Raw genomic sequence first — 22074 nt, 5'->3', positions numbered from 1 at the left:
TAGAAAATTAAAATTAATGCATTAACTAGTTCACTAGCCACTTCTTTCAAGTCCCTTGGATGAAGTCCATCAGGACCCGAGAACCTGTCAGCCTGCAGTTCCAACAGTTTGCTCAATGCCACTTCTCTGGTGATTGCAATTTTCCTGAGTTTCTCCCTCCCTTATAGTTCTTGATTTACAGCTATTTCTGGGATGTTACTTGTATCCTCTATAGTGAATGCTGATGCAAAATACCTGTTCAATTCATCTGCCACCTCCTTCCTTTCCTTTATTAATTCCCCAGACTCACTTTCTATAGCACCAATGCTCACTTTGTTAACTTCATTGGGTTGGTCCATGATTATGCTTGGCAAAGTACTGCAGTGATTTGCCATGCCTTCTATGGCTGACCAGGAAACTCCCCTTCTGACCATCAGGCATATTGGAAGGGTTTACAGGCTGATAATCAAGCTGCTTGACCACATTACAAACACACCTTCCGTGGCCATCAAGTCCTGAAGTGAGACTTGAACCTGGAGCTCTGGCCCATACTTAGGGATGCTATCCACTGTGCCACAAAACCTCCTATCAGGAGATCAGCTCCTTTAATTTCTGTACACGGGAAATCTTAATTGTCGGAGATCCACAGCTTACAGAAGTTTTTTTTGTTTGTAAAATGAATGTTTCCACAAATCTGAATAGTCAAAAACTTATATTGGGAAGATTGAGATCGATATTAACAGAGCCCCCAACCCTCACGATGAGCGGGGAAGGATTGTGTGGGGGCAGCGGTGGTTGCTGGGGGGAAGTGGTTCAAATGAGAAAATCACAAAATGTGATCCTAACCTGGTGTCCCACCATTTTAATATTTAAATCAGGTTCTCACAGGGTAGTTGGGGCCTGATTTAAATTTAATGGTTGATGGTTGGATTGAACAGGCCTCAGGAAACACAGCAGCAGAAAGGAGAATGGAGCAGTCAGATCAAACAGCTAAGATATTTTACACAGTACTTGTGAGACCTGAGTAGCAGAAGTGCTCCCCACTGCTGACCTTCCCACCCCTTCCAATTGTCAGATTCCAACTCCTCATCACCGACTTCTAATCTTTCCCTATCTCCCTCCTGACTGCCGTTCTCTCACCTCCCCTTACCACCAACTCCCAACCTTTCTCTTCCTCGCTCCAGATTCACAGGCTCCAATTCTCCACTATCAACCTATGAGTTTTCCCTTCCTCCCTCTATCCCAGTTGCTGTCCTCTGGCCTCTACAACTCCCACATCTGCCCCCCCCCAACCTTCGCTGATTACTGGGGACGAAGACGCATGGCCCAATGCTGTGGCCTTTTACCACTGGCTTTCCAGCCTGCCAGTCACCAGCCTGTCAGCCTGATGGTGAAGTTCAGGTACAAATGCTTAATGTACTTGTGCTACGTTATGTGTGTGTTATTTTTACTTGGCTGTTAATCCATTCATTTTAAATTAGTTACAATCTATACAACTAGAAAATGCAGGAAAATAGTATGAAGATATTAGGTTTCACTGGTCCAACATTTTACCTGCAGAATTTAGCAAGGTAGGTGTTGGAGTTTGCAGAGGGAGTTGGGGGAGTCGGCCCTTATTGATGCCTACCTGCTTACCTCTTACCTGGCTGCAATTCTAATTGGGTGCAGGCGAGGCCTAGGGTGGCCTGCCCGCCCTTGCACCACTTGAGGCCTTTTAGAGGCCAATCATTGGCCGTTTAAGGGCTGCTTCTACCCTGGCCGCAATTTTCAGGCCAGCGGGGGAAAGTCAGGGACGTTGGCAGGGGGGATGCCCAGCAGATTAGCCTGCTCAGTCCTTCGGCAGGTGGGGTGGGGTGGGGGCACCCTCACGGGCCCCCTTTCCTGATCATAACTGCACACCCACCAGATTCCTCCTCCATCCCTGGCCTATGGAACCTAGCCTCTTGGAACCTAACTACCTCTTTGCCTCCACATCACTGCGCCACCGCACCCCCCCCCACCTCCCCCGGGGTCTCCTGCCTTGAGAGACCCCTACACTCTGTCGGATCCTGGTTTTTCTTTGCTGGTACTGGATGTTGTCCCAGCAGTGGCCACCACTCATGGTGGCAGGGTTGAGGCTAGGGAGCTACAGACCAACCTGTTTGGCCAGCAGCTCCCTGAGGCAGGCCTCCCTCCCCAGATGGGAGCCGAATGCCTGCCTCCACCCTGCCAACTTTTTTGGTGGTGTGTTGTGAATCCCCAGCACCCAAAAAAAACCTGCCCCAGAAGTGAGGAAAAGACTTTCGGCCCAACCAGCATACTCCATCAGAAGCCTGAATACAATTATTCCAATTTCCGAAGTGGGTAACAACATTCCATGATCCTTGGGTTGGCTGGATACCAGGATGAGATCCTGAAATACACTGTAGTAAATACTAATATGAGAACAAAATACTGCTGGGAATCTGAACTATTTTCCAGAAAATGCTGGAACATTCAACAGGTCTGGTAGCATCTGTGGGGAGAGAGAGAGAAAATGTTTCAGGTCACTGATGAAAGGTCATCAACCTGAAATGTTAACTCTCTGTCTCTCTTCACAGATGCTGCCAGGGAGCTGCAGAGTATTTCCAGCACTTTCTATTTTTATTTTAGTAAATGTTATGCCTGATATTCTGTGTTAACTATAAAAGCTTTCATAATTGGTTTCAAAAGTATCCAAAAGCTTTCTCTATTTTGCTCCATAGGATTTTAGTGGCTTTCATCGAAGTTCTTTCTTCCAGCATGTTCATAGTTTATGACAATGTCATAAATATACCATGTCTGAATAAACAGAATGTGGATTTGTTGAAAGCTCCACGATGTTTACAATTTCAGCAATTTATAGTTTACTGTCTTGAATGTTATAAGGCCTAAAGCGGTGCTTCCCTAACCTTTTCATGGTGCGACCCCAATTTAATGCCCCAGGTGTCACATGACCCCAGAGTGAAGATTTTGGATCTTTTTTTGCAGCAAGAGTCAGGCCTCAAAATCTGCCCATTAGGCCACACACACCATTAGAAAAACTGCAAGGGTTTAAAGGGGCTACGTAACTGTTAGCACTCAGTCCAGGCTCCGCGGCAGCCAATACCACCTTAGAGCTTGGGACCCCAAAATCTCGCCTTGCGACCCCATAGGGGGCCATGACCCATAGTACGGGAAGCCCTGTCCTAAAGAAATGGTGAAGTTTATTCTTTGCTCAGATTTGAATTCATATTCTTGTTTATCTGTTTTTTTTCCTAATGTTTTCCTGGACATTTGATGCTATGTGAATTTTTAACTTTTTTAAAAAATTCATTCCTGGGATATGGGCATTGCTGGCTAGGTCAGTATTTATTGCCCATTCCTAATTCCTCTTGAGAAGGTGGTGGTGAGCTGCCTTCTTGAACCGCTGCAGACGCTGTGGTGTAGTACACCCACAGTGCTGTTAGGGAGGGAGTTCCAGGCTTCTGAACCAGCGACAGTGAAGGAACGGCGATGTATTTCCAAGTCAGGATGGCAAGGGCTTGGAGGGGATCTCCCGGGTGGTGGTGTTCCCATGTATTTGCTGCCCTTTCCTTCTAAATGGTAGTGGTCTTAGGATTGGAAGGTGTTTTGGTTAGTTTCTGCAGTGAATCTTGTAGATGGTACACACTGCTGCCACTGTGTGTCGGCAGTGGAGGGAATGAGTGTATAAGGATGAGGTGCCAATAAAGCTAGCTTCTTTGTCCTGGGTGGTGTCAAGGTTCTTGAATGTTGTGGGAGCTGCACTCATCCAGGCAAGTGGAGAGTATCCCATCATACTCCTGACTTGTGCCTTATAGATGGTGGACAGGCTTTGGGGAGTCAGGAGGTGAGTTACTCGCCGCAGAATTCCTAGCCTCTGACCTGCACTTGTAACCACAGTATTAATATGGCTAGTCCAGTTCAGTTTCTGGTTAATGTAAATCCCCTAGAATGTTGATAATGGGGATTCAGCGATGGTAATGCCATTGAATGTCAAGGGGCGATGGCTAGATTCTCTCTTGTTGGAGATAATCATTGCCTGGAAATACTCAAATAATTTATTAATGCAAACTAAGCAAAGCACTCAATACAGCAAAATTTCAAATTTAAAGCAAAAAATAATTATCAGCTAATTTGAATTAAGCAACTTTGAATTCAGAGATAAAAGCAAAAAACTGCGGATGCTGTCAACCGTGACCGGCCCATCTCCCGCGCATCCGCCGTCACACCTTCTTCTCCCTCCCAGAACCTTATCCTCACTTATCACCCCACCAGCCTCCGCATTCAAAGGATCATCCTCCGCCATTTCCGCCAACTCCAGCATGATGCCACCACCAAACACATCTTCCCTTCACACCCCCTGGCAGCATTCCGCAGGGATCATTCCCTCCAGGACACCCTGGTCCACTCCTCCATCACCCCCTACACCTCAACCCCCTCCCACGGCACCTTCCCATGCAATCGCAGAAGGTGCAACACCTGCCCCTTTACTTCCCCTCTCCTCACCGTCCAAGGGCCCAAACACTCCTTTCAAGTGAAGCAGCATTTCACTTGCACTTCCCTCAATTTAGTCTACTACAGTTGCTGCTCCCAATGCAGTTTCCTCTACATTGGAGAGACCAAATGCAGACTGGGTGACTACTTTGCAGAACACCTTCAGTCTGTCTGCAAGCATGACCCAGACCTCCCTGTCGCTTGCCATTTCAACACTCCACCCTGCTCTCATGCCCACATGTCTGTCCTTGGCTTGCTGCATTGTTCCAGTGAAGCTTAATGCAAACTGGAGGAACAGCACTTCATCTTCCGACTAGGCACTTTACAGCCTTCTGGACTGAATATTGAGTTCAACAATTTTAGATCAAGAACTCTCTCCTCCATCCCCACCCCCTTTCCGATCCCCCCTTTTTTTCCCAATAATTTATATAGTTTTTTTTCCCACCTATTTCCATTATTTATAAATGTATTTCCATCCATTGTTTTACCTCTACCTTTTAGCCTATTTCGATCCCTTCCCTTCACCCCACTCCACCCCCACTAGCGCTATCTGTACCTTGCTTGTCCTGCTTGCTACCCTTAATTGGCACATTCCTTAGTTCATATCACCACCTTCAACACCTCTTTGCCCTTTAGTTTATGACATCTTTTGGCTATCTCAACCTATCACTGGCCCTCTATCCAGCTCTACCTGTCCCACCCCCCTGCACCCCCCCCCCCACCTTAAACCAGCTTATATTTCACCTCTTCGAAACGTTAACTGTGTTTCTCTCCGCAGATGCTGCCAGACCTGCTGAGTGTTTCCAGGTATTTTTATTTTTGTTTTGAATTCAGAGGAGTAGGTGGTATATTTTGAACCTCTTCAGTTTCAAAGGAGAGTCATATTGGACTCGAAACGTTAACTCCATTTGTCTCTCCACATATGCTTCCAGACCTGTTGAGTTTTTCCAGCAATTTCTGTTTCTATTTCATATTTCCAGTATCTGCCGGATGGTATACTTTGATGATGGCTCTGCGAAGCTGGACTGCTCTTTCAGAGAGTCAAGTGACAGAAGAAACACGCTGAGGAATGTATCGATAGAAAATCTCTGTGAGTTCGTAAAACAGAAGCTAAATGTATTGCCATTCTGTTAACAAGTATGGGGAATTGTCTCATTTGCATGGTAAGTAATTGTCAAGCTACTTAACGAAGCTTTGAAACAAAATGTCTACCATGAACATCTAATTGCATAACGAATGCGAAGGCCAAGGGTAATACTCACTTCAATGATATAACTGAACAAACCATCAGATTATATTGTAAAACTAAATTACAGACAAATGGAAAACCGAAAGAGATCGGGATCCTCCATTTAAAACTACGGGATTATTTATCAATCCGGGTAATGACATCCACTGTTTAACCATTTTTGTTATGTGTTTAGTTAAAAAGTTTGTATTGCGACAAGCCATTATGGCAGACCTTTAAAATAGCAAACACCTTGACAACAAAATTTATAAGCAGTATGCGTGAAGGGCTGAGCATTCTCTAACAGGCAAAAGTGCAAGGTTTGAGACATTATTCCGAAAAGCGCAGGACAATGCAGCAATATGTAAGGACTCAGAATAGTGGCTGTAACCCACCTCCTTCCACAGGCATCAAAAGCGTCTCTCCTAGCATGCCTTAAAATAATCAGTTGTGAATATTGTAGGAAGTAATCCATTAAAAAAGAGACTTCAGCACAATTGTAGAAAACGTGTGGCCCAACAAAGATGAGACATCAATAATAATATTCTGTCTATCTATAATGGAACCAAATTTAATTGTAATGAATATCTGTATTAGCTATTATGGATCAGAAAATAGATTGTTGTCATATCTATTAGTGCATGATATTCATCTGATTATTTACAACTTGCATATAATTGAAGGTTGGCAGGCCCTCTCCAACATTGTTTAAGGCTTTGCAATCTTGCAAGGGGATGATGTGAGAGTGGTTCATAAGAAGGTTTGCAGGATCATACAGTAAAGGATGATGCCATCGTGTCTGTGTCTGCTCTTTGAAAATGCTATCCACTCCACTGCTCTTTCCCCTTAGTCTTGCAATTTTTTTCCAGTTCAAGTATTTATCCAATTATCTTTTGAAAGTTATTATTAAATCTGCTTCCACCACCCTTTCAGGCAGTGCATTCCAGATCGCACCAAAGTGCACCATAAATTAACTTTCCCTCTTGCTGCCTCTAGTTCTTCTGCCAATTACTTTAAACCTGCAGCCACTTATTGCCAGCCCTTCTGCCACTGGAGGTTCTCCTTTGAACAGCTGCTCTCTGCCGCAACTTATTGAAATGACTGATGCTCAGGGTTTCTGTCCTATTGAAATTGTAAAATGAGAACTGGAATGTAAGCGGTGCTTTGTGTAAGGGGTGTTAAATGACATGGAATATTTCTAACATACTTGTGATAGCAATATCATCTCTTTGGTTCAGTCAGATGGAAGTGTGCTCACAGATTCCTGCAGAACATAGAAGTAATATGTTGAATATCTTTAAGTACGAAAGAGCTTTCTGTAGAGGAACCAATGAAATTGAAAGGTCACAGGGTTACTTTGCCTTCTTAAAAGCAAACCCCTCAATATTGGTTAATACCCCTGGTTTAAATGTTGTTAGCTTTTTTAAAAATTGAGAAGTGGGTGATGGGCCAAGACTCGTAATGAAGATCACTGGCAAGGTTGAAAACCTTGGAGGAGAGAAGACAATGAGCTGGATTTTATGAGGCGCCATGGTACCCATTACCCCTGGCTGAAAGGTCAGGGGTAGTGGGCAGTGCCCACCCATAATCCCCACACTTCCACCCCTATCTCGGGAGGAAGTCCAACCTTAGAGAGCTGCTGGCTAATCAGATTGGCCGGCAGCTCTGTAGTCCCAGCAGTGCCAGTGGGAGCAGTGGCCACTGCTGCAACTAGAGACAATCCCACCATGCCAGTGAGCCCAGATTTGTCCTGGCTTGCGGTTATCAGCGAGGGAGTTGGGTAGGGGGCGGAGTTCAAGAGACTGGGTGGAGGGTTTGGGGTGGGGGATAACCTTGGGGGGGAGGGAGGGGGTGGGGGGGGGGGGTGCTGTGGTGGGTGCTGCCACTATTGGGTCCAGGAGGCCCCCAATGAAGTTTCACCCACCCCTTGCCTGACACCAGCCCATAGAGCTACAGCTGCTGGCCTTCCCGCCTTGCATGGGCCTCTCCCTGCCATGGGTAAAATAGCAGCAGGGGCGAATGAGGCCCTTAAATTGCCACTAATTGGCCATTTAAAAGCCTCAATAGTTTCAAGGGAGGACAGACTGCTGAACCCCTCTCCCACGCCCCCATAACATTTCAGACAAATTGTGATGGGTGGGTAGGTGGCGGGAAGTCTAAAGGTAGCTTTATGCAGTGTACAACTTTCTTCCTCTCTATCAACCACATTTCCAATTTTCAGATCACCTGCAAATGCTTTACTCATGCTCCCAGGGTTTGAGTCTAAATTATTGATCTATTTCTGAAACAGCAAATGACTCAGTTCTGAGCCCTGCAAAAGCCCACAGGAAATAGCCTTCCAGCCAGGAAAACACTTGGTCGATCGCAACTCTTTGATTCCCGCCACTACCAATTTTGGATGCAACTTGCCACTTCCCCTTGGATCGCTTGAGCTTTTTGTTTTCTGTCCAGCTTGCCTTGCTAAAGTCCATAAAGAGCTTCGGGTATCTGACATAAGTATTATTTTTGCCTTTGACATCTAGATTTGGGAACCTGCTATTTCTCTTTGTAGGAACATATTTGTTTGGAACCTTCTTTATTGCCCCTTGAATCTATCCCATTGCTCTGATATTGTTTTACCTTCAAGTAACTCTTTGCAGACCACTTTTACTAAACCACATCTTATCTTAGTAAAATTGGCTTTTCCCCAATTTAAAACATTTATTCTAGGTCTATCTTTATCCTTTTCCATAACTACTCCAAACTTAACTGATTTATGATCACTACCATGAAAATGGTCTCCCATGATGGCCCTTCCTGCAACCCAGATTCATCCTCTAAAACTAAGTCCAGAACTGCCCTTCTTGTTTTTGGGTTTCTAATGCATTTTAAGAATTCTGTGCCCTCTATACTATTTACACTGAATTTATCCCAGCTAATATTAATAGTTGAAATCCTTGACAATTACTGACTTTTTGTTTCTGCACTTTTCGTTAATTTTCCCCCTTATTTTATCTTCTATCTTCCTGTGACTGTACACTACCAGCAGTGTGATGCCCCTTTTTTTCTTCCTCAGTTCAATCCATGTGGTCTCATTTGATGCTCCCTCTAGCATATCATCCCTCTTCGCAAATGTGGTTATTAACATTGCAACCTCCCCCCACCCTCCTTTTTCATTCCCCTCTCTCTTCCATCAGAAAATCCTGTAACCAGCAATGTCGAGCTGCTATTCCTGCCCCTCTTTAAGCCAAGATTCAGAAATAGCTGCAATATCATAATTCCAAGCATCAATCAGACCCCTCAGTTCATCTGTCTTATTCACTAGACACCTTACATTGAGGTATTGAAGGAGAAAACAGAAAACATCTAGAAACCAAAAATATAATGAATCGTCAACATGGATTTCAAATGGGAAAGCCTTGCTTGACCAATTTCATTGGATGCTTTAAAAAGGCAACAGAGAGAGCAGACAAAGGCAATGTAGTAGATGTAATATATCTATATTTACAAAAGACTTTTGTGAAGGTGCCATATAATAGACTAATGAATAAGGTCAGAGCAGAGAGAGTCAAGGGAAAAAATGCAGAATGAATAGCTAGCTGGCTAAAAGTCAGAAAGTAGAAAGTAGGGATTCAATGTGGAAATTATGACCCACAAGGATCAGTGCTGGAACTACTGTTGTTCACAATTTATACTCATGATTCAGACTTTGTCATCAAAAGCAGAATTTCTAAATTTGCAGATGAAAACAAGTTGGGAAGGATAATCAATTCAGAAAGACTGCAGCAAATTACCAGAAAACATTTAACAACTTGAAGAATTGCAACATAATTGGAAAATTAATTTCAACATAAGAAGTGTGATATATCAAATTTCTGTAAGAAACATAAGGAAGCCACATATTATTTGGAATTTTTTTTCTAATTCATTCATGGAATGTGGCCATCGCTGACTAGGCCAGGATTTATTGTCCATCCCTAATTGCCCTTGAGAATGTTGTGGTGAGCTGCCTTCTTGAACTGCTGCAGTCCATATGCTGCAGGCACACCCACAGTGCTGTTAGGGAGGGAATTCCAGGATTTTGACCCAGCGACTGTGAAGGAACAGTGATACAATTTTAAGTCCTTTCGTGAAGGAAATCTGCCCCCCTTATCTACTCTGGCCCACATGTAACTCCAGAACCACAGCAATGTGGTTGACTCTTAAATGCCGTCTGAAATGGCCTAGCAGCCACTCAGTTGTATCAAGCCACTACAAAGTCTCAAAAAAGGAATGAAACCGGACAGACTGCCTGGCATCGACCTAGGCACCAGAAACGACAACAGCTAACTCAGCCCTGTCAACCCTGCAGAGTCCTCCTTACTAACATCTGGGGGCTCATGCCAAAATTGGAAGAGCTGTCTCACAGACTAGTCAAGCAACAGCCTGACATAGTCATCCTCACGGAATCATATCTTACAAATAATGTCCCAGACACCATCACCACTGTCACAGGGTATGTCCCATCCCAACGGCAGGACAGGCCCAGCAGAGGTGGTGGCACAGTGATATACAGTCGGGAGGGAGTTGCCCTGGGAGTCCTCAACAGTGATTCCGGACCCCATGAAGTCTCATGGCATCAGGTCTAACATGGACAAGGAAATCTCCTGCTGATTACCACGTACCGCCCTCCGTCAGCTGATGAATCAGTGCTCCTCCATGTTGAACATCACTTGGAGGAAATACTGAGGATGGGAAGGGTGCAGAATGTACTCTGGGTGGGGGACTTCAATTTCCATCACCAAGAATGGCTTGGTGGCACCACTACTGACCGAGCTGGCCAAATCCTGAAGGACATAGCTGCTAGACTAGGTTTGTGGCAAGTGGTGAGGGAGCCAACAAGAGGGAAAAACATACTTGACCTGCCCTTGTCCTTTTAGATGGTAGTGGTTGTGGGTTTGGAAGGTGTTGTCTAAGGAGGCTTGGTAAGTTCCAACAGCACATCTTATAGATGGTACACACTGCTGCCACTGTGCGTTGGTGGTAGAGGGACTAAATGTTTGTAGATGGGGTGCCATTCAAATGGGCTGCTTTGTCCTGGATGGTGTTGAGTTTCTAAAGTATTGCTGGAGCTGCACTCATCCAGGCTAGTGGAGAATATTCCATCACACCCCTGACTTGTGCCTTTAGATGGTGGATGGGCTTTGGGGAGTCAGAAGGTGAATTACTCCCTGCAGGATTCCCAGCCTCTGACTTTCTCTTGTAGCCACAGTTAGACCAATTAGTCCAGTTCAGTTCTTGTTCAATGGGAACCCCCTGGATGTTGATAGTGGGTGTAATCTAATGTGTAATGTACCTTTAAGAAGAATGTTATAATGGAAGGTCACATGGTCTTAATATCCAGTAGCAGAGTAGCGCGGGCTACCTTAGTAGGTAGTAGTCAAGAGGAGTAGTCCAGAGTTAGAGTCTGTAATGTAGAGACAGGGTTTGAGTTGTAAGCACACAAGTGTAGCTGCTGAGTTCCTTTGTAAATAAATAGAATGTGTTCTACATAAGAACTGTCTGCTGATCTACTCTGTCTATGGTACCAACTTGGTCATCCCAAAACAAGAGTGCAACCCGGGTCCATTAGTCCATCTAAACTAGTGACCAGATCCAACAGTGGGGGATTCAGCGAAGGTAATGCTTTTGATTTTCAAGGGGAGATGGTTAATCTCTCTTGTTGGACATGGTCTTTGCCTAGCACTTGTGTGGCACAAATATTACTTGCTACTTATCAGCCCAGGCCTGAATATTGTCCAGGTCGTGCTGTATATAGATCCAGACTACTTCCGTATCGGAGGGTCGCGAATGGTGCTGAACATTGTGTAATCATCAGTGAACATCCCTAAATCTAACTTTATGCTGGAGGGAAGATCATTGATGAAGAAGCTAAAGATGGTTGGACTGAGGTCACTACCCTGAAGAACTCCTGCAGTGATGTCCTGGGGCTGAGAAGATTGACATCCAACAACTTCAATCATCTTCCTTTGTGCTAGGTATGACTCCAACCAGCAGAGATTTCCCCCTGATTCCCATTGACTCCAGTTTTTCTAGGGCTCCCCAATGCCACAATCAGCCAAATGCTGCCTTGATGTCACCTCATCTTCATCTCGCCTCTTGAGTTCAGCTCTTTTGTCCATGTTTGGACCAAAGCTGTAATGAAGTCGGGAGCTGAGTAGCCCTGGAAGAACCCAAACTAAACGTCAGTGAGCAGGTTAGTGCTGAGTAAGTGCTGCTTGATAACACTGTCGATGACACTTTGCATCACTTTGCTGATGATCGAGAGTAGACTGATGGGGCGATAATTGGTTCGGTTGGATTTGTCCTGCTTTTTGTGGACCAGGATATACCTGGATAGTTTTCCACATTGCCAGGTAGATGCCAGTGTTGTAGCTGTACAGGAACAGCTTGACTAGGGGCTTGGCTAGTTCTGGAGCACAAGTCTTCAGTAATATGGCTGGAATGTTGACAGGGCCCATAGCCTTTGCAATATCCAATGCTTTCAGACATTTCTTGATATCACGTGGAGTGTATTGGCTGAAGACTGGCATCTGTTGGGGGACCTCAGGAGGAGGCTGAGATGGATCATCCATTCTGCACTCCTGGCTGAAGATTGCTGCAAATGCTTCAGCCTTGTCTTTTGCACTGATGTGCTGGGCTCCCCCATCATTGAAGATGGGATAATTGTGAATCCTCCTCCTCAACTGAGTTGTCTAATTGTTCACCACCATTCATAACTGGATGTGGCGGGACTGCAGAGCTTAGAACTGTGGGATTGCTTAGCTCTGTCTATTACATGTTGCTTCTGCTGTTTGGCACACAAGTAGTTCTGTGTTGTAGCTTCACCAGGTTGGCACCCCATTTTTAGGAATGCCTGGTTTTGGACTTTTCATTCACATATTTGCGTAATTAATAAGACTTAAATTATCAAATTTTACCAAGTATGCCTGATGCTGGTCCTGGCATGCCCTCCTGCACTCTTCATTGAACCAGTATTGATCTCCCAGCTTAATAGTAATAATTATGTGGGGGTTATGCCGGGCCATGAGGTTACAGATTGTGGCATATATAATTCTGCTGCTATTGATGACCCACAGTGCCTCATGGATGCCCAATTTTGAGTTGCTAGATCCGTTTGAAAACTGTCCCATTTAGCACAGTAGTAGTGCCACATAACACAATGGAGGGTATCCTCAATGTGAAGATGAGACTTTGGGTGGAATCATCCACTCCCTTTGGTGGTGGGCATGCTTGGTGGCATGAGCAAACATTGTGGCGGGAATGCCAAAAATCGGTTCCGTTACAACGTAAAGCCAGTTTTAAAAATTAATTTACTGGATGTGGGCGTCACTGGCCAGGCCAGTGTTTATTGCCCATCTCTAATTGCCCTTGAAAAGCTGCCTTCTTAAACTTCTGCAGTCTCTGGTGTGTAGGTACACCCACTGTGCTGTTAGGGAGGGAGTTCCAGGATTGTGACCCAATGACAGGGAAGAAATGGCTATATATTTCCAAGTCAGGATGGTGAGTGGCTTGGAGGGGAATTTCCAGGTGGTGATGTTCCCATTTGTCTGCTGCCTTGTCCTTCTAGATGGTAGTGGCCTTGGGTTTGGAAGTTGCTGCCTAAGGAGCTTTGGTGAGTTTGTGAATGCATCTTGCAGATGGTACACACTGCAATGTTCATCGGTGGTGGTGGAGACAGTGAATGTTTGTGGAAGGGCTGCCAATCATGCGGGCTGCTTTGTCCTGGATGATGTCAAGCTTCTTGAGTGTTGCTGGAGCTGCACTCATCCAGGCAAGGGTTGAGCATTCCATCACACTCCTGACTTGTGCCTTGTAGATTGTGGACAGGCTTTAGGACATCAGGAGGTGAGTTACTCGCCACAGGATTCCTAGCCTCTGACCTGGTCTTGTAGTCACAGTACTTATATGGCTAGTCCAGTTCAGGTTCTGGTTAATGGTAACCCCCAGGATGTTAATAGTGGGGGATTTAGTGATGGTCATGCTGAATCTTCCGCTCCCACCTGCCAATGGCAGGCCGCATTCCCCATCGTTGCATGTCGGGAACTTCATTGTCATACATCTGCATATCATTATAATCCCAGCTCACCAGAATCACCCCCCCACCACGCTAGATCATCCGAGCATGTCAGCGTGATTCACAACTGAACATAAGCGACGTGGACCTGGTGAGCTGCATTTTGCTTGGTGCTTCGAGGTTTGTTTGTTTACCTTGCTTCGGGCAGCACTCGCGGTCATCAGCGTCAGGCTTCGTAGGCAGCACCACATCATTTTTAGGGGATCTCATGGGCCGGTCACTACTTACAAGACCAGCCATAAGGCAGGGGTGGCTTTTCAATGGCTGCAGGGCTATGGCTTGCTTGGAGAAGAGGGGGAAGTGATCTCAGGCAAGGGAAGAGGCTGCAGCGCTAGGGCATTACTGGAAAAGGTGGGTATTCTAGGGTGTGTATGGTGACACATGTTGGTCTGTACAGGTGGCCTCAAGTGGATGAGGGCTAAGGAGGCAGTCTCCAGAGGAGATCAGGCCAGGTGATGATGTGAGGGTGTGTGTGAGAGTAAGTGGTGATGCCCCTTGAGCTGGCAGTGAGTGAGATGCCAGTGAATGTGTAGTGGGATTGTGAGTGTGTCAGTTTAGAGTGATGAGATGGTTGTCTTACCCTGGCGGCACAGATGAGATCATTCATCCTCTTTCTGCACTGGATGACCAACCTCTTCTGTGCATTGTTGGCACTGACCACCTCTGCCACCACCTCCCAAGCCGGAATGGTGACACTGATGGGCCTCCTGTGGCCAGATCGGGGGTAAAGGACATTGCAGCGGGCTCCAAAGTTGTCCAGAAGGCGTTCCAGGGATGTGTCATTGAATTGGGGGGCTGCACTCTTCTTGGCTTTTGGGAGCATGTCTTTGCCAGTGTCCTCCTGGGCTGGAAGCACTGAGGGTCCGCACGTGACTGCACTTTAAATATGGCGACCGGTGTGAGGAAGCAGCGAGGTGACAGCGAATTGGAGGCCGCCTGCCATCGAAATGGCTTATTTCCCAGGAATACGCGACTAATGAGGTGGGATTGGCACAGTGCGGCGCAAAAACCTGCCATGGCGGCCAGCGGATAAAAAATCCTTTTTTCTGCTTGCTACTACACTTGAAGCAAATCTGGGACGATTTCTCCCTTTGTCTCTATGAGGACCTTGCGATGGTGTCTTCTACTAATAGTAATAGGCATAGACAGGCATCTGCGACAGGTAGATTGATGAGGATGAGGTCAAGTAGGTTTTTCCCTTACCACCTGCCGCAGACCCAATTTAGAGGCTATGTCCTTGGAACTCAGCTAGCTCAGTCAGTAGTGGTACTACTGAGCCATTCCTGGTGATGGACATTGAAGTCCCCCACATTATGTGCCTGTGCAACATTCGGTGTTTCCTACAATGATGTTCAATGCGAAGGAATACTGATTCATCAGCTGAGGCAGGAGGTAGGTAGATATCCAGCAGGAGGTTTCCTTGCCCATGTTTGACCTGTTGCTATGAGACTTCATGGGGCCTAGCGTCAATGTTGAGGACTCCCAGGCCAACTCCACCCTGACTGCTTACCACTGTGCTGCCACCTCTGCTGGGTCTGTCCTGCCGGTGGGACAGGACATACTCAGGGATGATGGTGTCTGGGACATTGTCAGGTATGATTCTGTGAGTATAACTATGTCAGGGTGTTGCTTAACTAGTCTGTGGAACAGCTCTCTCAATTTTAGCTCAAGTAATTTTGTTGGTAAGGAGGACTTTGCAGAGGCAACAGGCCTGGTTGGTCCCTCCGGTTTCATTTCTTTTACACTTCGTAGAAGATTGATACAACTGTGAGGGTCTCTTGCGAGGCCATTTCAGAAAAAAGATGAGTCAATCACATTGTTGTGGGCCTGGAGTCACATGTAGGCCAGACCAGGTAAGGATGGCAGATTTCTTTCCCTAAAGGACATTAATGAACCAGATGGGTTTTAACAACAATGGATCACCATTAGCCTAGATTTATTAATTGAATTTAAATTCCATTAGCAGCCATGGTGGGATTTGAGCCTGTGTCCCCAGAGCATTAGCTTGGGCCTTTGGATTATTAGTCTTGTGACATTATCACTATGTCACCACCGCTCCTCACAATAAGAATTGAAATGGGGTAGAGGAATAAAGGGATCTGGGAGTATAAATACATAAATCACTAGAAGTTGTGATGTACGTCAATAAGGCCATTGAAGAGGAGAAGTTACACTCTCCGATCACGCAAAGACCACACGAGACTCAGGCTTCCTTTTAATCGGTTTTATTCAAGCATATGCAAGGGAGCCGCAATCATTCCTAAGAATGAAGACCCAGCTCCCTGACTGATTACATTTCACTACTTTTGTACTTTTTCTTATCATAACACATTTGAGTACATTTGAATACATCCAATTGGTAACCGACACATCGGTTCCATGCTATCTCTATCCTATTGAGTACATAAACATGTGATTTTGCAATCCAATTATTCTAAAGTATGTCTACATAATTATATTATCCAATCAGAGTTAAAACACATACGCAAGGACTTTGGTTTTTGCAACTCAAGACTGCTTGTGTTTCATCAAAGCCCCTTCTTTGTCCATTGTTCATCTTCCCATATCTAAGCTAAAACCATTTGTATTCTCCTTGTCTGAGGGATGAGCATACTTAATCTAATTTTATGCCACATTTTATCTTAAGCCTAGCTCTCAAGGCTGTGCGATGTCCATCTGGTTATCCTCAACTGTTAATATGTTTAGCATCAATGGCTGCCTGGAGATTTTAAGTATGTTCAGCAAATTCTTACTGTGTTCTCTTTTAATATGTATTTAATTCCCCCCTAACACCATAAAAAAGCAAACCAAACACTAGGGTTTATTGCCAAAAGGCTAGAATTCAAAAAGGGTTGGAGTTGGTGGCTCGGTTAGCCCAATTGGCTAGCGTGTGGTTCAGATTAGTTCCAGTTGCACAGGGTTCAATCCCCATTCCAGCTGCGGTCAATTCAGAGCCTGTCTTCTCACACAACCCACAACTAGAATCAGAGCACTTTGCTGTGCTTTGGCAATCGCCAAGGACCTGCCTTCAGGCAGAGAACTGAAGAAGAAGAATTCAAAAGTAGACAAGCTTTGCAAAATCTGGTTGGGCCACACCTCGTGTACTGTGTGCAGTTCTGGTTGCCATATTATAAAAAGGGTATAGACGCACTTGGGAAGATGCAAAAAAAAGATTTGCAAGGATGATATCAGACCTGTAAGCTTCTAGCTAGAGATGATGAACAGACTGGGTCTCTTCTCTCTTGAAATGGGAGCATTTAAGGTTGACCTAATAGATATCTTTAAAACTGATAATCATCTCTCAAACAGTTTTGATATAGTAGACAAAGAGAGAAGGTGGGAAAGAGCAACTGGCACAAGGGGTCGGTATAATGCAAATTGGGGTTCATATGATCTAAACTAAAGGCCATCAATCTAAGATAGTCACCAAGAAATCCAATTGGGAATTTAGAAAACAACATTTACCCAGAGAATGGTGAAACCTTGGAAATCGCTACCGCAGGGAGAAGTTGAGACAAACAGTGTAGATGCATTTAAGGGAAACTAGGTAAGCATATGAGCAATAGGGGAAGCGAGGGTTATGCTGACAGAACTAAATAAGGAAGGATGGGAAGAGGTTGGAGTACAGCATAAACACTGTGTTGGGTCGAATGGCCTGTTTCTGCGCTGTATATTCTATGCACACGGATGCTGCCGAAGACATCCATTTGGCCCACCCTAATTCAAATATCTAGAAAAAAAACCTCTCCCAAATGTTTCTTAAATAATTCTACATCCTCTTCCTCCATTACCCAACCTGCGATAAAATCATGTATTTTATGAAGAATTTTCTGATGTCAATCCTCAGTTTGCTTTTTGCTAGTTGAACCTGTGCAACCTCCCTACCCCTGCCTTATCCTGCATTTCCACTTTAATTTGAAGCAATAATCTCAACCCCAGGACAAGCATATTGTAGAAGCTATTTCTTTAGGATCGCTAATAGTTGACCTTTCTGTGATATTTAGACATCTGCAATGTTATATTTGCAATCTGTATGGTAATTAAAAGTATATTTTATGCTAATGTCAGACTCTTCATTAGTGTTGAAAACACCATAAATATGACGCAAAAAGAAAATGAGTGAAGAGAGACATTTTATTGGCACTCAGGATTTTTTTACAATGTAATTTGTGCTTATTAAGGTGATAGATGCTATTGCTGGGCAACAAATCACTTTATATTTCAGGTACCCAGTCTCAGCATGCAGCACTGCCACAAAAGCATGATAAAGCTTGCTCTCCACTCTCCTAACAACATCCTTGGTCACAATCTCCGCATTCCTACCAGATGACCTCTGTGAATGAAGTAACCAATTTAAGGGTAGATCATTTGAAATTGCTCTTCCTTGCTGAGCTCTGCATGAGAGGAGCATATAAAGGCAGGGAGTCGAGCAGCGAGCTCAATGTATCACAACACGATTTTCCACCAGTAATGCAATTTCATAAAACCTATCCTTTGGTGCCAAACTAGGGCATGCTGAATGCCAATGCCCAAACTCCTTTCACAAAGGACATAATAGTCAGGAAGAAGAACCCTCTAGTCTTTAGATGCAAATTTGTAACATTTTCTCTTTTTTTTCATTCGTGGGTTGGGGGTGTCACTGGCAAGGCCAGTATTTATTGCCCATTCCAAACTGCCCTTGTTCAGAGAGCATTTAAGAGTCAACCACATTACTGTGGGTCTGGAGTCACATGTAAGCCAGACCAGGTAAGGACGGCAGATGTCCTTCCCTAAGGGACATTAGTGAACCAGATGGGTTTTTCTGACAATTGACAATGGTTTCTTGGTCTTGATCAGGCTTTAATTCCAGTTTTTTTGTTGAATTCAAATGTCGCCATCTGCCGTGGTGGGATTTGAACCTGGGTCCCCAGAGTATTACCCTGGGTCTCTGGATCACTAGTCTAATGTATAAGGTGTCATTACCCAACTTGAGCACTGCCACTGAGGAGTCTTGCCAGGCAATGATTCTTATTGGACCTTCATGTGCTTGCTTCACCATCATATTTAATGAACAAGCATTCAAGAATGACAGACCTATTGGCCCATCTGCCCTGCAGCATAGTGTTGTGATTTGTAGTGCATCACAACATAGGCACCCCCCCTCACACGGGGTTACAGTGTTTCCTTGGAGAGGCACAAATCCAGGCCATTTAGGGAAAATAATCCATGACGTTCCTCTTCTAGCCCTTTAGGGCATCATATGAACCCAATTTGCATTATACCTACCCCATGAGCCAGGCGATCCACACCTCAGTCAGAAACAGGCCAGCTCTCTCTTGAAGGCTGCAACCTCTTCCACAGGTTGACTATTCTTTGTGAAAAGAAGAGTGTTTAACACTCTAGTCCTGCCTTTACATAACGTAAGTATGAAGCCTGGTTCTCCCCAAATAATCCAGTTGAAATAATTAACCCAGGGAAACGCAAACTAGCCTCTTCATATAAGCTGCTGTCAGCGCAAAGCAATGGACCTTTTAATTCATTCACAGGATGTGGGCTTTACCAGCAAGACCAGCATTTATTGCCTATTCCTAATTGCCCCGAGTGTGTGGAAGAGAGCCCTCTGCTTTGGAGGCAAAGTTGGGAGGCTTTATTGGTGCCTAAGTATAACAGAGATATTAGTATTTAAGTATGATGGACAGGTGTGAAACAATTGGTATGATTCTTTCATCAAACTGGTTACCTTCTATAGGAAGTCTTCTTGAACTGCTGCAGTCCATGTGGTATACGTACTCCCACAGTGCTGTTAGGAAGGGAGTTCCAGTATTTTGACCCAGCCACAACGAAGGAACTGTAATACAGTTCCAAGTCAGGATGGTGTGTGACTTGGAGGGCGTTGTAGGGTGGCAAGTTGTTATGTTAGTAACAGAGTTGATTTGCAGACACTTCTTGGGTCGAAACATTAAGTTTGTTTACAACATACTCAGTAGCAACCACACGTGTGCTTTCAACTTCAACTCTATCTCTACACTGTCCACTGAGGTAGCCCATGCTACTCTCCTATTGGTTATTGTAGATCATATGATCTTCCTTAACAAGCATCATTCTTAAAGGTACAATATACACTAAATAAAACTATAATTACTACAGAGGGGAACTTGCAGGCGGCGATGTTTGCATGTGCATGCTGCCCAAGTACTCCTGGTAGGTACAGATCGTGAATTCTGGATGTCTGTTGAAGAAGCATTTACCGGTCGGTACATCTTCCAGATGGTACAAATTACAGTCACATTGAACCAATGGTGATGGGAATGAATGTTTAAGTTGGTGGATGGGGTGCCAATTAAGCAGGCTAATTTTACTTGGATGGTTTCAAACTTCTTGAGCATTGCTGGAGCTGCACTCATCCAGGCAAGTGGAGTGTATTCCATCACACTGCTGACTTGGGCCTTGTAGATGGTGGATAGACTTTGGTGAGTCAGGAGGTGAGTTACTCTGTGCAGAATTCCCAGCCTCTGACCTGCTCTTGTAGCCACATTATTTATATAGCTGGTTCAGTTCAGTTTCTGGTCAATGGTGACCTCCCAGGATTGATCATAGCTGGCTGATGGCAGGGGATTAAATGATGGCAATGCTGTTGAGTTGTCAAGGGGAGATGATTAGGTTCTGTCATGTTGGACATAGTCATTGCCTGGCATGATTGCAACTTGCCACAATGAGCTCAAGTGCAAATATTGGCTAGGTCTTGCTGCATATGGATACATACTGATTCTGTATCTGAAGAGTCGCTCATGGTGCTGAACACTGTGCAATAATCAGCGAACAACCCCACTTCTGACCTTATGATGGAGGGAAGGTCATTGATGAAGCAGCTGAAGATGGTTGTGCCTAGGACATTATCCTGAGAAACTCCTTCAGCAATGTCCAGGGGCTAATATGATTGGCTTCTAGCAACCCTGGGCTAGTTATGAATCCATCCATTGGAGAGTTTTTTCCGCTGATTCCCATTGACTTCAATTTTGATTTTGCTCCTTAATGCAACATTCGGTCAAATGCTGCCTTGATGTCTCTGGAATTCAGCTCTTTTGACCATGTTCGGACCAAGGTTGTAAAGAGGTCTGAAGGCAAGTGGCCCTGAACCCAAATTGAACATCAGTAAGCGGGTTATTGCTGAGTAAGTGCCGCTTGATAGCACCGCCAACCTGAGAATTGCCCATTTATTCATACTCTCTGTTTTTTGTCTGTTAACCAATTCTCAAATCCATGCTGGTATATTTTCCCCCATCCCATGTACCCTAATTTTGCTTACTAACTTCTTGTGTGGGACCTTATTGAAAGCCTTCTGAAAATCCAAATGCACCACATCCAGTGGTTCTCTTTTATCTGTTCTGCTAATTACATCCTCAAAAAACTCTAACATGTTTGTCAAATATTATTTCCCTTTCATAAACCCATGTTGACGCTGCCCAATCCTATCATTATTTTTTATGTGAAAACAGAAAATGCTGGAAAATCTCAGCAGGTCTGGCAGCATCTGTGGAGAGAGAAACAGAGTTTACGTTTCAAATCTGTATGACTCTTCAGAGTTGAAGAGAGGTGGAAATTGCATTTCAAGATAGGGTGAACTAAACGAGTTAGTTTTTACCCACACACTCAAAACGCGGGAGGAGGTTGTCGCTATGTAGTCCCTGATACATTCATACAATAAAAGAGGGATAAGAGAAAGAAATGGGTAAGTCACGCTGACTCGAAAGGTTAACTCTGTTTCTCTCTCCACAGATGCTGTCAGACCTGCCGAGTTTTTCCAGCATTTTTTGTTTTTATTTCAAAATAAGAATTATTGTTTCACGTCAGTCCAAAAGTCCAAATGTGTATTCTTTCAGAGTTGGCAGGCTGAAGACGATGCTTGGTAATCCGCCTTTCCAGTAGAGGTGACTTCCCCGATGGGAGAGGCATGTAGAGATGATTTAGTCTTGTAGGCACTGGTACAGAAGTTCAGAAGTTCTCATAGAAAACAGTGTAGGTGGGGAGCCAGGTATTCAAAAGGCTGGACAGAGCCTTTTTTCTGCTGCTGCCTGCTAAATGGAAAATATCAGTCTGCCTTTTTTCAGCTTCACAAGGCAGTATTACAAATTCCAGGAGCTTGATTGGGGGGTGGGGGGAGAATGGGGAGGGAGTCATGCGACATGACTCTCACTTCTTCACCTTAGTTTGGACAAAGGATGTATATTCCTGATTTGGATTCTTGATATATTTAATGTTTCAACCATTAATAAATTCAACAAAGGATTGCGGGTCCTTT

The sequence above is a fragment of the Cetorhinus maximus genome, chromosome 7 (assembly GCF_964194155.1).
Source record: "Cetorhinus maximus chromosome 7, sCetMax3.hap1.1, whole genome shotgun sequence".
Lineage (NCBI taxonomy): Eukaryota > Metazoa > Chordata > Chondrichthyes > Lamniformes > Cetorhinidae > Cetorhinus > Cetorhinus maximus.
The sequence above is the reverse complement of the archived record's forward strand: the minus strand, read 5'-3'. Positions refer to the sequence as shown.